Here is a 14,882-nt window from a genome sequence, read left to right as displayed (position 1 = left end):
GGGCCACCCGATGGACATGGATTGTAAGGGGGCCCGGTCTGCGCTGGGCGCTTTAAGTGCTCAACCGGGCCCCCTGTGATGAGATCATCACATGCTGGGAGGAAGTGACCGCACGTCACTCCTCCCAGCATACTGAGAGCCCGCGCGGGAGGAAACAGAAAGGAGGAGGGAGTCAGAGTAGGAACTCTGACTCCCATCAGGCTGAGCCACCACTGGACCCACACATGGTAGGAAACATTTTGTGTCTCTGTATGTGTGTCTGTGTCTCTGTATGTGTGTATGTATGTCTGTGTATGTATGTCTGTGTCTCTGTATGTGTGTATGTCTGTGTCTGTGTGTATTTATGTCTGTGTCTCTGTATGTGTGTATGTCTGTGTCTCTGTATGTGTAAATGTATGTCTGTGTATGTATGTCTGTGTCTATGTATGTGTGTATGTCTGTGTCTGTGTATGTATATGTGTGTATGTATGTCTGTGTATGTATATGTGTGTCTGTGTCTATGTATGTGTGTATGTATGTCTGTGTCTCTGTATGTGTGTATGTACGTCTTTGTATGTGTGTATGTGTGTCTGTGTCTCTGTATGTGTGTATGTCTGTCTTTGTGTGTGTGTGTGTGTGTATGTATGTCTGTGTATGTGTATGTGTGTATGTATGTGTCTCTGTATGTGTGTATGTCTGTGTCTCTGTATGTGTGTATGTCTGTCTTTGTGTGTGTGTATGTGTGTATGTATGTGTCTCTGTATGTGTGTATGTCTGTGTCTCTATATGTGTGTATGTATGTCTGTGTATGTGTGTATGTCTGTGTCTGTGTATGTATATGTGTGTATGTATGTCTGTGTCTCTGTGTGTGTGTGTGTGTGTGTGTGTGTGTGTGTGTGTGTATCCATATGTATGTCTGTGTCTCTCTGTGTGTGTATGTATGTGTGTCTGTGTCTCTGTGTGTATGTATGTCTGTGTCTTTGTATCTGTATGTTTGTGTGTGTGTATCTGTATGTATGTTTGTGTCCGTGTCTCTGTATGTGTGTATGATTGTGTGTCTGTGTGTGTCTCTGTATGTGTGTATCTGTATGTATGTCTGTGTATGTATGTGTGTCTGTGTCTCTGTATGTGTATATGTGTGTGTCTGTATGTATGTGTCTGCATTTGTGTATGTATGTATGTGACGGGGGGAGGGGCCCACAGTCGGGGAGGAGAGGTTCACAGTAGGGGGGGGGCACGGATCGGTTTTGCACCGGGGCCCCATGGAGTGTGTGTACGCCACTGAGTATGAGGCTTTAGAGAACATACTGTATACCTTTTTATTGTGGCTCATAAACATATTGCCTTTTTTAAGCACCTTAAAATATTCTCTGTATGTTTGTATGTTTGTTTTTAGTTCTTATAGTAATTAAAATAAACTTAATTATTGGCATAATTCTAACTAGTTATGACTTATGAATGGATGTAAACTATCATTGGTTCATTATCTGCCCTTATACTGAGCATACTACTTAAAGGGTCCCTGCAGGGCAATATGAAATATTACATCACCCCTCAGAGGATTTGGCCATACTATACCCTCCAAAGGGAAGATCATATTAGTTACCCTACACAGGGTCATATTATATTACTGTACCCAAGGGAGCAAGCTGATGTGGGTGTCCTCTGGGTATTTTTTCATGGCACACCACCTGGGGTGACCCCCCAGATATGCATGCAAGGTCATTCATAAACCATTACATTGATGTGGGTGTCCTCTGGGTATTTTTCATGGCACACCACCTGGGGTGACCCCCCAGATATGCATGCAAGGTCACTCATAGACCATTACGTTGATGTGGATGCCCTCTGGGTATTTTTCATGGCACACCATCTGGGGTGACCCCCCAGATATGCATGCAAGGTCATTCATAGACCATTACGTTGATGTGGGTGTCCTCTGGATTACCACGGCACGCCACCCGGGGTGAACCCCGATGGAATACAGGAAGTCCTATGCCTCAACTTTATCACTGATTACTGCATACATATATGGATGATACGATTTGCAGGCAGGATCATGAGTGAACTCAGTGTATTGCGGAGTACCCTTCACAGGGATACATATCTGTACAGTTACTGTACCTGGCGTACATATTGAACGTGGGTGTCCTCTGAGTAAATTTTCATGGCACACCACCTGGGGTGACCCCCAGACATGCATGCAATACTTGTAAGGTGCCAACAAGTATAAGGTGGGTGTCCTCTGGGTTACCATGGCACACCACCTGGGATGACCCCAGTCGAATACACGTGGGCCCTGCGGCTGCAGACCTTACGGAGACAGGTCCCACGTGCTTCTATAATAAGCCTGTATAGTTACATCCGTGCATACAGCTCGGGCGTGCATTTATGATGAACCCGGTTAACCGGACCAGCACTACCGTTTCTATCGCGCCTACGCCACAGCTCCCAATAGCCGGATTAAACTAATGGAGGTGACCCCTCTACACTTGACATGAGTATTTCATACACTCACACAATCTGATGCAGGCAATTCAAGCCGCTTTACCTGGGTGACCCCCAGTGCTACCAGAAGTCTAGCACCCCTACGTGCTGACCCTCAAACACAACTCCCACTGACTACCACTATTTCCCAACGGGACGAGAACGGGTCATGGAGAACACTCTCAACCCCCTAGGACTTCCAGGCACTGATAAACGACGCAGTAGCGGCCTCAGTGGAGAAGGTTTTCTTGTTATGAGCTCTGCCCCAAACTGCTTGCTGAAGACCTCAGCAGCAAGGTAGCGTGGCCGAGCGGTCTAAGGCGCTGGATATAGGCTCCGGTCTCTCTGGAGGCGTGGGTTCGAATCCCAACCCCACGACCTTTCATGTCAAAACGGCAAGGGAAGGGCTCCAACCCCCCTGCCACTAAGGTCTAAGGCAAGTCGCCCATCAAACAGACCAAGTAGACGGAACACTGGGGATCCGCGACCCTGTCCACCACATTCTTCCGACTAAGAAGACTACTATCCACCACGCAGTTGGACATACTAGATCACTCACACGAAGACAACTCGCCATCTGAGGAAGGGGAACGTGAGAACGACTAGTATTCGGCCCAGAAGCGCAAATCCTACTATTTGACGGCGGGAACTTACCCACCACACTAACTTTAGCCCAAACCTCGCTGAAGCAAATCCTCCACACCCCTTCGGGGAAAGGTGTTTTTGGGAGGACTGGTCGGTAGCGGAACCGAACCACCAACCGCTTCATCTACTAGCGAGTCAACCTATCACCAAGGGTATCACGCGGTATACAAACGCTTCAGGATAGAGAAAATCAACCTTCTACTAGACCTCCTGAACGATAACGACTGGTTTACACATCTGGACCCCGAGGACACATTCTTGTCAATATCCGCTACCCTAAACTACCTAGTTTTCCTCCGATCCCAGTGATGAGGACTAACACAGCAGTGTACGACTCCGTGGTACCCACAAAGCTACTGAAGCTGGTGAGTGCTCTCATCCGCGAATTTGGACGTGCGATGTCTCGTGTACCTGGAAGACTTGCTGACCCTTTGCGAATCCAGGCTACGTTTGCGGTCAAATTTGACGTTCACGTTCTGGACCCGCGGGTTTTTTGGTAGTACGCAGACAAATCGACTCCCCCATCTGTGTCGGGTCAGTTCCTCGGTTTCGACATCGGCTTGGAGAACTACGTTCCGCGTCGGTCCACAACAAGATCACCCATATACGGATGGATATCGGACACGCTCTAAGGTTGGATACGATTCCTCTCAGAATACTCACTGGATTGTGGGATTCCTCTCCTCCTCTCCTCCTCCGTACAATCGATATTCCCTGGCCCACTACACTACAGGGCCATGCAACGACTGCTGACTAAATACGTACACGCCGATCACTCATGCGACCACTGGATCCCACTGTCGGCAGAAGTGAGGACGGAATTCCGATGGTGACTACTTCACTTGCAAACTTGGATCGGCAAATCGATCTTTGACTCTTCCTCCGGATGCGTAGTGGTGGATGAACCCATACAAACGGACCCAACCGCTCTCCACAATGGCAAGGGTGCCTCGATACACACGCACACACAGGATATCGCTCCTGCTCATGACACCCCTCGGACAATGCCAACCGCGGTTCCCGGATCGCCTGGGGGCGTCTCGCGGAGACCCTCTACCTCTCCCTACCTTCCCTCTACTTTTGACGGGACCTCAAGGGGAAGCCCACTCATTTGTCATGGAAGGACAACTGGCACTAGTGGACTGGACGATTTCAGGGCCGCCTGAAATGTCCACGACCTATTGCACCAACTAAGACCTCTGATGGGACTCAGGCTCCCGGCACCAGGAAATGCTATATTTGTGCCTGATCGGCCTGGAGTGTTTGGTGGGTGGAAAGGGATTCCGATCCCTTTACCGCACCTGCCCCACCGATCCTTATCTATCTGTCACACCTGGTCTCGTTGGGGCGGTCATATCGATCCCTCAACGTGATCGGATCCACCATATCGGTGGCGCACGTTCCGGTACAGGGCGGACCTGTAGGTCAAGATCCACTGGTTTGTCGACTACTACGGGGTGCCGAATTATCGAGACCCGGCACCCAAGTATTCACACCTCTGGCAGGTGGATGTGGTGCTGGGATTCCTTGGGGGAATAGCAGGACAATCCTTGTTTGTCACTGAAACAACTTTCAGCCAAACTAGCCCTCTTGTTATGCCTCGTCTTATTTAGACGGGTGACGGACGTTAGGGCTTTCGATATGGATGTTTTTTTTCTTTATCCCACCAGACGGGATTACCTTTACCATATCGAGACGAACTAAGTCCAGTTCATCTTCAGTGTCATACCCATACTTGGTGTCAGACACCAAACTAGGTGTGGTCGGAACGCTAATGGGGTATACCGAAATCATTCCCCCTTCGTATTCATGCGACGGGTCTACTCCTGACTTCTTATGTGGAACCTCATGGAGAGGTGTCTACCGCTACACTGGCCAGATGGATCCGCTGGCTATTGCATCTAGCGGGCGTCGAACCTTTGTTTCGGAACCCACTCGGTCAAGGGAGCGGTGGCCCCACAAGTCCTTTTCGACCGACGCTTCCCTAACCGACATTATACGATGCACGGTTTGAGCGCGAGAGGGTACATTTAGAACGCTCTATTTCGGCAAACATCTCATACTTCCTTCACACTGGTCAATTCTAAGCTTTAAAAATGCAAATATGAAGCCTCCTGTCATGTGGTAAAATTGAAGATTATACTAGCTTTAGTGTACTAATAATCTTAATTTTAGTAATGACAGGAGGCGAATATTTACCACCCTATAGGATCCCTCCCATGTTTCTCGTGTTGAACAGAATATGCCCTCTATGTTCAGGAAGGTAAGTACGTTATGGTTGTATGTTTGCTACTTAGATATGTGGCTTGAGAGACTTGTATAGGTTGAATAATTAGACATGTACCTTAAATTATGTTGTGTTTACAGATTCTTAAATATCATTGCTTTAGAATTAATATATATTGATATGTTACTCATTCTAGTATCCATTGGTATATCAGATTCTTAATGTTTATCGTATGCGGACAAGTTACCACGCCAGAGTCCTTTCACCTTTTTTCTTTTTCTTACAGCGTGAACGTCTTCTCATCAAGACAAAGACTCACCTTCCATAACTCTACATCACGGAACTACTGGAGTTGATTATTCTAATATGTTGTGGAACTGTTGACGTAATATGACTGTGTTTATTGTTGCTATTTATCGTTTCGCTTCAAAGAAAGAGGAAGTGATGTCATAGACAGGGCCTTTTATGGGCACCATATCTTTTCTCTGATTGGTTGTTACTGTTTCTATGCTGCTGGAGTTTTCAGTAAAGAAAGATATGCAAATATTCGCCTCCTGTCATTACTAAAATTAAGATTATTAGTACACTAAAGCTAGTATAATCTTCAATTGTCTCCGACCTTAAGGGGTTAAACTACAATAAACAAAGTTGTACAAATGTCTTTATATATGATACATAGATCTTCCAAATTACATTATAGTTCAATGAATTGCTATTGGTAAGTTTCCTAAAAGGACAGACCTGCCCTTGTCTACAAAACCCACTTCTAAAATTAAAGGGACACTCTAGGCACCCAGACAACTTCAGCTCATTGAAGTGGTCTGTGTGTAGTGTCCCTTTTGCACTTACTGCTGCAATGTTAAACATTCCCTGTATCTTAGTTTAGCCCTTAGGCCTCCAACTAATACAATATATCATGTCCTAATTCTGACACTTCAGATTAGCATGTCTTATTATTAGTGAATTCATTCACTAGGGGTTACCCCCCATTCAGGAGGTAAATTCACTTACAACTGTATTCTTTTATTTATTGCAGTTTTATTTATTACAATGTTTACATTGCAGCACTAAGTATGCCTTTAGTGCCTCCTTGCATACTAACCGGCCTTTGATCCGGTATCTGATGCTGGACACCCTCACGCTCTGCATTAGGAAATAAAACGTCCGATTTTTTCATGGGTGGAAGATTGATTCAATGCTTTCCTATGAAGAGGTCTAACTCGCGCACGGCATTTGCCGCACATGTCCTATCACCGCCAGAGGTCGGAGGGGACAGAGCATCGATCCAGCGCCATATCATGTATATAACCAACTTTACCTCTCCTCCACCAGAACTCCCCTGCCGTTCTGCAACGTGTCACTGCTTGCCTTTCTTCCAACTCTGACTGGATGTCCTCCCACTTTCTGAAACTCAATCTCTCTAAAACTGAGCTCCTTGTCTTTCCTCCTCCTAATACTGATCCTCCTCTTTCTTCAAGTAAGTGGTATCCACATAATTCCATCCTTGCAAGCGCGCTTTCTTGGCATCATACTTGATTCTGGCCTCACCTCTGAGCCTCACATCCAGTATGTTGGCAAATCCTGTAGATTCCATCTTAAAAACATAGTACGCATCCGCCCCTTTTTAACGCAAGATGCTACCAAGGAGCTTTACCATGCTCTAGTAATTTCCCGCATGGATTATTGTAACCCTCTTCTAATTGGTCTTCCCAAAAGCCGTACTGCCCCACTACAGTCTGTAATGAATGCTGCCGCCAGACTTATTTTCCTCTCTAGTCGGTCCTATTTGAATAACATGGTACCACTGATGACAACATGTAAATATCCTAAAATGGTGGTCATAGTGGGTTGCCCACGGAGGGCCGTATCAAGCATATGATATGGAAAGCCAAGTGAGGGCCTAATATAATAGTATATGTGTGATGTCCTGCATCTCTCGTGGAGACTTCATCATTTCACCTTACATGAAGATTGCCCACCATATCCATTACTGAGTATTATACATAGAGCCAAAGGCGAGCTCTAAATTACTTGCACACTTCATTGGAGCCGTCTACCCACTGTATTTAGAGTGTGCATATATTTATTAAAAAAATATATATTTTGCATGAAAAGTTGTAAAAAAATTTTCCATACTTGTTTTGTTAGCCTTTAAATGGGGAATGTTTGAGTAGACCGCATGCAATTTAGTATGGTTACCTAGATGAGAGCCAGGTATATGGCCGAATCACCATAGAACAGACAAAGCCCAGAAATGGCTTAAAACAATGCAAATAGTGACAGAAAGTAAAATAAGACATAATATTAACAGGCAGTACCATAAATGCTAACCACATGTAAAGGCCCAAGTTTCAGCATGACATACATTTAGACCATCAGTTGCGACACCTAGCTATATAATTATTAAACAAAGCATGCCCAATGAGTGCCTTAATACCCTGAGCGCAAACATAAAGGTATTGAGGCTGGAAAAGGCCTGGTGAACATAAATATACATCAAAGAAAAATGTCCAAAATGCAGCTAGTACCTTAAATCAATAATATCCAAATTTTACAGTGCTTAACCACAATGGAACCAATATATAACCAAAAAATGCCAAGAAAGTGGGCACTAAGAGTGTGGTGGAATCTCGGTAAAAATAAATTTAGCAGGCCGAGATTACCACGTGGCATGTGTACGTGCATATACTGGCGTATCGGTCGGTTGGTTGCACGTGGCGAAGATACGATCAGTAGTGTACAGAGCATGTGCGAGAATACCGGATATAGTATTCCCCTCCTCCATTGTGCTGGACAAGCCATGCGGTCAAGCAGGAAGTTAGTTCTTGTTCGTTTTGATTGGTTAAGAGAATGTGCGGGTGGAGCTTATTATGGGAGGAGTTATGTGCCTATATAAGGAGCCTGCACTATTGTCCAGGGCTCAGAACTTGTTGTATTTTGGTGACATTAGTTCCTCTGAGTCCCGATCGGTAAACCGAATAAAGAATCTCTTCCTTCCTGAAGAAACCTGTGTCCATCTCTCTGTGCTTGGCTTCTGTCAGTTTCTCCGGTATCATTTGGTGCATTGGCCGGGAAGCTCATCGTTCAACGGTAGCTGAGAAGCAGAGGCGTGAGACGGTCTATCTTTGCCCACGTTCTCTACGGCTGCACCCCTGAACTTCTGCGTGGACCTCCCTTCGTCTCGGCGCCACTGGTCTGTTGTCCAGGAGATCATCGGCCTCTACGTAGTAAGTGCTGGGGTGTCCCCGTCGATGAGTGTGAACTCAGGTTCAGGAACGAGGAGGTAAGACGACCGCTGTTTTAGACGGCGGACCCACTAGGGGTTTGGATTGGATACCGATTGTGCAGTAGGCCCATAAGGGGTTTGAATTGTGTATGGAATTGGCCCCCTCCAGTGGAGGGAAGGAGCGAAGGCGCACCGCTCAATTAAACGCTCTTTAGTAAGCCCGTTTAATTTGGTATGGAGTCAGGCGGGGTCCTGTGTAAATAGCCCTAGCCGGACACCGGTGTCTTGTCTAGACTAGCGTTCTAGGGTGTACATTTTGTTCGCTAGGTCGGAGGGACCGGGAGACTAAGCAGCGCCTGTGTAAATTCGGTTCGCTAGCTCTCAACCTATCTTGGCTAAGTGGGAAGGCGTGTAAATTTGGAACCCACTAGACTTTTGATAGAGTAGATAGACTAAGAGGGTGCTGTTGTAAATTCCGCCCTCTAGTTCGCTATATGTGGTGCTTGGGCAGTGTGGCTAACCAAAACGGATGTAGATAGTTTTAGGTAGTCCATCAAGGTACTGGCCAATAGATTAGTTGGGATTGTATATGTGTTAAAGATTGTTTTAGTAGCGTGTATATCTTGTTAGATAGCGTGAGCTCTGCCGTCTAGCGAGAGTGTGAATAGTGTGTAACTGTATTATAGCGCACGGTACCATAATCATGTATAATTACTGACACTGTATATAAGTACTAATAATTGTCGTCTATATTGCATGTCTAACACCATAACCACTACTAATTGTACTGTGACCTTAAATTGTACTTTGACCTATGCTAACCGTACTGTAACTACTGTTTGTAAAGACGATGTTACTAGGGTGTGTTATAGACGGGTAATTCAAATATAGGGAATTATAGCGTGGGTGACTGTATAGTTTCGCCAAAGGGCATAGTATCTATTACTTAGTGACTGATGTAACAGCTGTGTGCGTACGGGAATTCCCTGAGTGTTTTTGTTGTATGCGTTTCACTTAGTAACTGTACCACGTGGTGCTGTTGCCGAGGGAACGGGTGTGACCGTTGATAGAGTGTGTGTATAGTATTCGTTGGAAACGACGCTCCATTGTTAAGTATGGGCGTGTCATATTCGACGATTTTGGATCCCTTAGGATGCATGTTAAAGAATTTTAAAAAGGGATTTACAAAATGTGATTTTGGGGTAAAAATGTCTCCAGCACGCTTGATAACATTATGTACTAGGGAATGGCCTACTTTGGTTGCCGCATGGCCGCCACGTGGCAGTTTAGATCCTAATCTGGTACAGCGTGTACACATGGCTGTATCAGGTAGGCCTGAACTTTACGGCCAGTTTTCATACATTGATTGTTGGAGGCAGGCCGTAAATGACTCGCCAAGATGGATCCGAGTATGCCACGAGGAGCAATGTCGCCTCATGGTGGCCAGGACTCGTTTGTCCACTAGGGCATGATTACGCCCATTTTGGACACGCCCCCTGAGTCCGAGATCCCTATGCCTCCCCCTTACTCCTCCTCCACAGGAAGAGGAAGGGGAAGTGATACAGGAAGCACTACACCCCTTTCCCCGTTGTCCCCATCTACTTCCTCCTCTAGTTCAGAGTCCATCCCCCTTGTTACAAAACCTCCCCTTCCGGTACCAACCCCCGTTAACCCCACATATCCTGATTTGGCGCCATATCAAGCTTCCGGTCAGGCTCCCCCTAGCCCGGCCCGGAATATTTTATTCACCGATCTTCCCCACAATAAAGCTTCCCCATCCCCATGCCTTACTACCCCTCGACTGGTACCCCTAACCGACGCACCTCAACGAAGCCCCATACTAACCCGACAACTGACCGGTACTCTCAAGCCCCGACATTATCAAATGCCACTTCGTTTAGCTCAGCACACCTTAATGATGAAGGCCAACTACAATACTCTGACCCAGTCTTTATATACGTCCCGTTTACGACTACCGATCTCTTCAATTTAAAAACCTATAATTCCTCGTACACCGACAAACCTCAAGCCATAACCGACCTGTTCACCTCAATAGTCCAGACGCATAATCCTACTTGGGCTGTTTGCCAGCAATTATTAATGACATTATTTAATAACGAGGAAAGGACTAGGATAAACCAAGCGGCCATTAAAGCGCTGGAAGAAGAAGCCCGTACATTAAATCAAGCTAACCCAGCAGCATGGGCCGCAGCCCATTATCCGAACACTGATCCAGAGTGGAATGCCAATGGCACAGACATGATTCATTTAAAAGCCTATAGAAACGCTATAATTGCTGGCATGAAAGCTGGAGGAAAGAAAGCTATTAATATGTCTAAGACGGCTGAGGTGTTACAGAAAAGTGATGAATCGCTCAGTGTCTTTTATGACCGATTATTGGAGGCATACCGCTTGTATAACCCCTTTAATCCGGAGGCCCCTGAGAATTCCCGAATGGTTAACTCTGCCTTTGTCAGCCAAGCCTACGGAGATATTAAGCGCAAGCTACAAAAGCTAGAAGGGTTTGTAGGGATGTCTATAACCCAACTAATGGAGGTAGCTAATAAAGTTTATATGAACAGGGAAATGGAGACTAAGAAAGAGGAAGAGCGCAAGATGCGTAAAAAGGCGGATATGCTAGCGGTAGCGATCGCAGGCGTAGACAGAAGGGGAATGGATAAGGGCGATAGCAAGTGGAATAGGGAACCCCTGAGTAGGAATCAGTGCGCATACTGTAGAGAAGAAGGGCATTGGAGAAGTGAGTGTCCACAAAGGGAACAGTATGAGAGAGACCGACCCAGGGCAGGATATGGAAATTATAGAGGCAGAGCGAGAGGTAGAGGAGGTCCCGGAGTAATGGTAACAATAGAGGAAGTGTTAGGGAGGATAGATATTATCCCGCAGCGCAGAGATCCCGCGATAGAGAAGATAGGGACTTTGTAGGATTGGCTGACACGGTCATGGAGGACTATTGATACCGACCGGGCTCCATCCCCCTTGGCCGAGCGGAGCCTATGGTCGAAGTATCAATAGGGGGAAAAAAGGAGTGCATTCATGATTGATACTGGTGCTGAACATTCGTGGTGACCGACCTAGTTTCTCCTCCATCTGGAAGAACTATCACCGTAATAGGAGCAACTGGAAGGAGTGCTGCAAAACCGGTTCTTAAAAGTCAACTATGTACATTGGGAGGCCACATAGTAAAACATCAATTACTTTACATGCCTGAATGTCCAGTCCAATTGCTAGGACGTGATTTGCTATCAAAACTACAAGCGCAGATAACGTTCCTGCCAAATGGAACAACATCTTTAAAGTTTAATGGACCTTCAGGTATTATGACACTATTAGTACCAAAGGAAGAAGAGTGGCGACTTTATACAGCGTTGACTAGCCAAAACCCTAAGAGTGATGAATCCTTATTCAATATACCAGGAGTTTGGGCAGAGAACAACCCACCAGGACTTGCCCGCAATATTCCACCCATTCGAATTGAACTAAAACTTGGGCTTTATCCAGTGAGCCTACGGCAATATCATATGCCGCAGAAGGCCAAGAAGAATATCCAATCGTATCTGGATAAGTTCATACGGTATGGTATCCTAAAATTCTGTACTTCCCCCTGGAACACCCCATTGCTGCCTGTTCAAAAGCCCGGTACAGATGAGTATCGCCCTGTGCAGGACTTGAGAGCAGTCAATGATGCGGTTGTAAGTATACACCCAGTTGTGCCCAATCCGTATAACCTGCTTCCTTTAATTCCGGGCGGGGCTACCTATTTCACTGTCTTAGATCTCAAAGATGCCTTCTTTTGCCTCCGAATTGCTGCAGAAAGCCAGTGTATCTTCGCATTCCAATGGGAAGATGCTGTAACGGGCTCGAAACGCCAGATGACTTGGACAAGACTGCCCCAAGGGTTTAAAAATTCACCTACCCTATTTGGTTCAGCTTTAAGTCAAGACTTACTGGATTTCAAGTCCATCCCAGGAGAGTGTGTACTATTACAATATGTAGATGATTTGTTGATAGCCGCAGTTACAAGAGAAATATGTCAGCAAGCAACACATGATCTACTACACATTCTCTGGAAGGCAGGATACAAGGTGTCCAGGAAGAAGTCTCAGTTGTGTCAGCCAACTGTCAAGTATCTGGGATTCCATATCTCTGAAGGTCAAAGAATAATGGGGCCAGAGAGAAAAGAAGCTGTATGCCAAATACCAATACCCAAGAATAGAAGACAAGTGTGAGAGTTCTTGGGGGCAGCAGGCTTCTGTAGGATATGGATTCCCAGTTATGCGATATTGGCGAAACCTCTGTATGCAGCTATAAAGGGTACAGAACACGATCCCTTCCTATGGACCCCAGAACAGCAAAAGGCATTTGAAGATGTGAAGAAGGCTTTGATGAGTGCCCCAGCATTAGGTCTACCTGATCACACACGTCCATTCTACCTGTATGTACACGAGCAAAGAAGAATGGCTGTGGGAGTATTAACACAGTACTTGGGATCATGGCAAAGACCTGTTGCCTATATGTCTAAACAACTGGATGCAGTGGCCAGTGGTCTTCCACCTTGTCTAAGAGCCATAGCTGCAGCCGCCCTGCTGGTAACTGAAGCCGACAAACTCACTCTGGGTCAAGAACTCTATGTGCGAGTCCCGCACGCAGTACAGACGTTGCTAGATTACAAAGGCAATCATTGGTTCAGTAACAGCCGCATGACTAAGTATCAAGCAATGTTGTGTGAAAACCCAAGAGTGCATTTAGAGACTGTCAATACCTTAAATCCAGCTACCCTTCTGCCGCAACCTACTGAAAGTCAACACGATTGTTTGGAGGTGATGGATGAAGTATTTTCAAGTCGACCAGATCTTCGTGATTTCCCCATCCAGAACCCTGATGTTCAATATTATACAGACGGTAGTAGTTATGTGAAAGAAGGGATTTGCTATGCAGGATATGCAGTAACAACGATAGACAAGGTGATAGAAGCTCGGCCACTGTCAAAAGGAACATCAGCACAGAAGGCAGAATTGATAGCACTAACACGAGCGTTACAATTGGCTGAAGGTTTAAGAGTGAACATCTACACGGACTCCAAGTATGCGTTTTTAACCACTCATGCCCACGGAGCTTTGTATAAAGAAAGAGGACTATTGAATTCAGAGGGTAAAGAAATCAAGTACGCAGCTGAAATATTACAACTATTGGAAGCAGTATGGGAACCGAAAGAAGTTGGGATTATACATTGTCGAGCGCATCTGAGAGGAGATGGTGATGTAACCAAAGGAAATCGGATGGCAGATAATGCAGCTAAGCGTGCCGCTGAATCAGGAAGACAGGAATATGTGGAACATATAGCTGCTCTTATACCGACTCCACTGTCTCAATGGACTCCAGTTTATACAGCTCAAGAAGAAGAGTGGTTAAAGACTGAACCTGGAAAGTACCTGGAGAACAAATGGTATCAGTTAGAAGATGGGAGAATAGTTATTCCAGCATCACTAGCGGTAGAAATTGTCCAAAACTATCACAACGGGACACATTCTGGAAGAGATAGTGTAGCGGATTGGTACCGGGCTGTCCCACGACATGTATGAGAATAAGTGTATTTGGTCATATGGCTGGTTTAATGTGTATGTACATGTATAGAAAGCATGGTATCCGGGTATAATGACAGTTAAATGTATGTAAAGAATTGTATTCCTCTAGTTGTTCGGTAGAATCATTCAAATAAAACAAGGGAATGAAACTACCGAACAACCAGACCACCCAGGAATGAGTGTGCCTCCAATTACCGTTTGCAACAATGTTGCAAACAGGTAATTGGCAATCAGTGCAGTGTGGTCTTTGTCCTCTGGGTGGCCGCCATTCGGGAAACAAACACGTGGCGGCGGCCATCTTAAACTACCGAACAGCGGTGTTTTGCCGTCGAGTGTCTGGAACTAAAATCGGACACTTGACTAGGCAAACACCGCTGAGACCTCCATACTTCCAGAAATTCGTATGGAAACTACCGAATGACCCGCCGTTCGGTAGAAAGAGCCCCATAAACAAGGGAATTCATTCAAACCCTCTCCAGGCTCTATAACACAGGCAATTCGCCTGTTTTCATTCCCTTGTTTGTGACCGACCGCAGGGCCAAAATGCATGGAACTGTTTTCGGATACTTTACCCATGCGGTCGGTCAAATCTTTGGAACCCCATATCTCACGAACCATTCATCCGAATGGGCTAATTTTTAAGTATGTTGGTCCCCCAGAATAGAGCTATCTGGGGATGTTGGATTTGTGGATGTACCCCAAGTATTTAGGGTAC

This window comes from Pelobates fuscus, chromosome 2 (assembly GCF_036172605.1).
Source record: "Pelobates fuscus isolate aPelFus1 chromosome 2, aPelFus1.pri, whole genome shotgun sequence".
Classification (NCBI taxonomy): domain Eukaryota; kingdom Metazoa; phylum Chordata; class Amphibia; order Anura; family Pelobatidae; genus Pelobates; species Pelobates fuscus.
Note: the sequence above shows the minus strand (reverse complement) of the source record.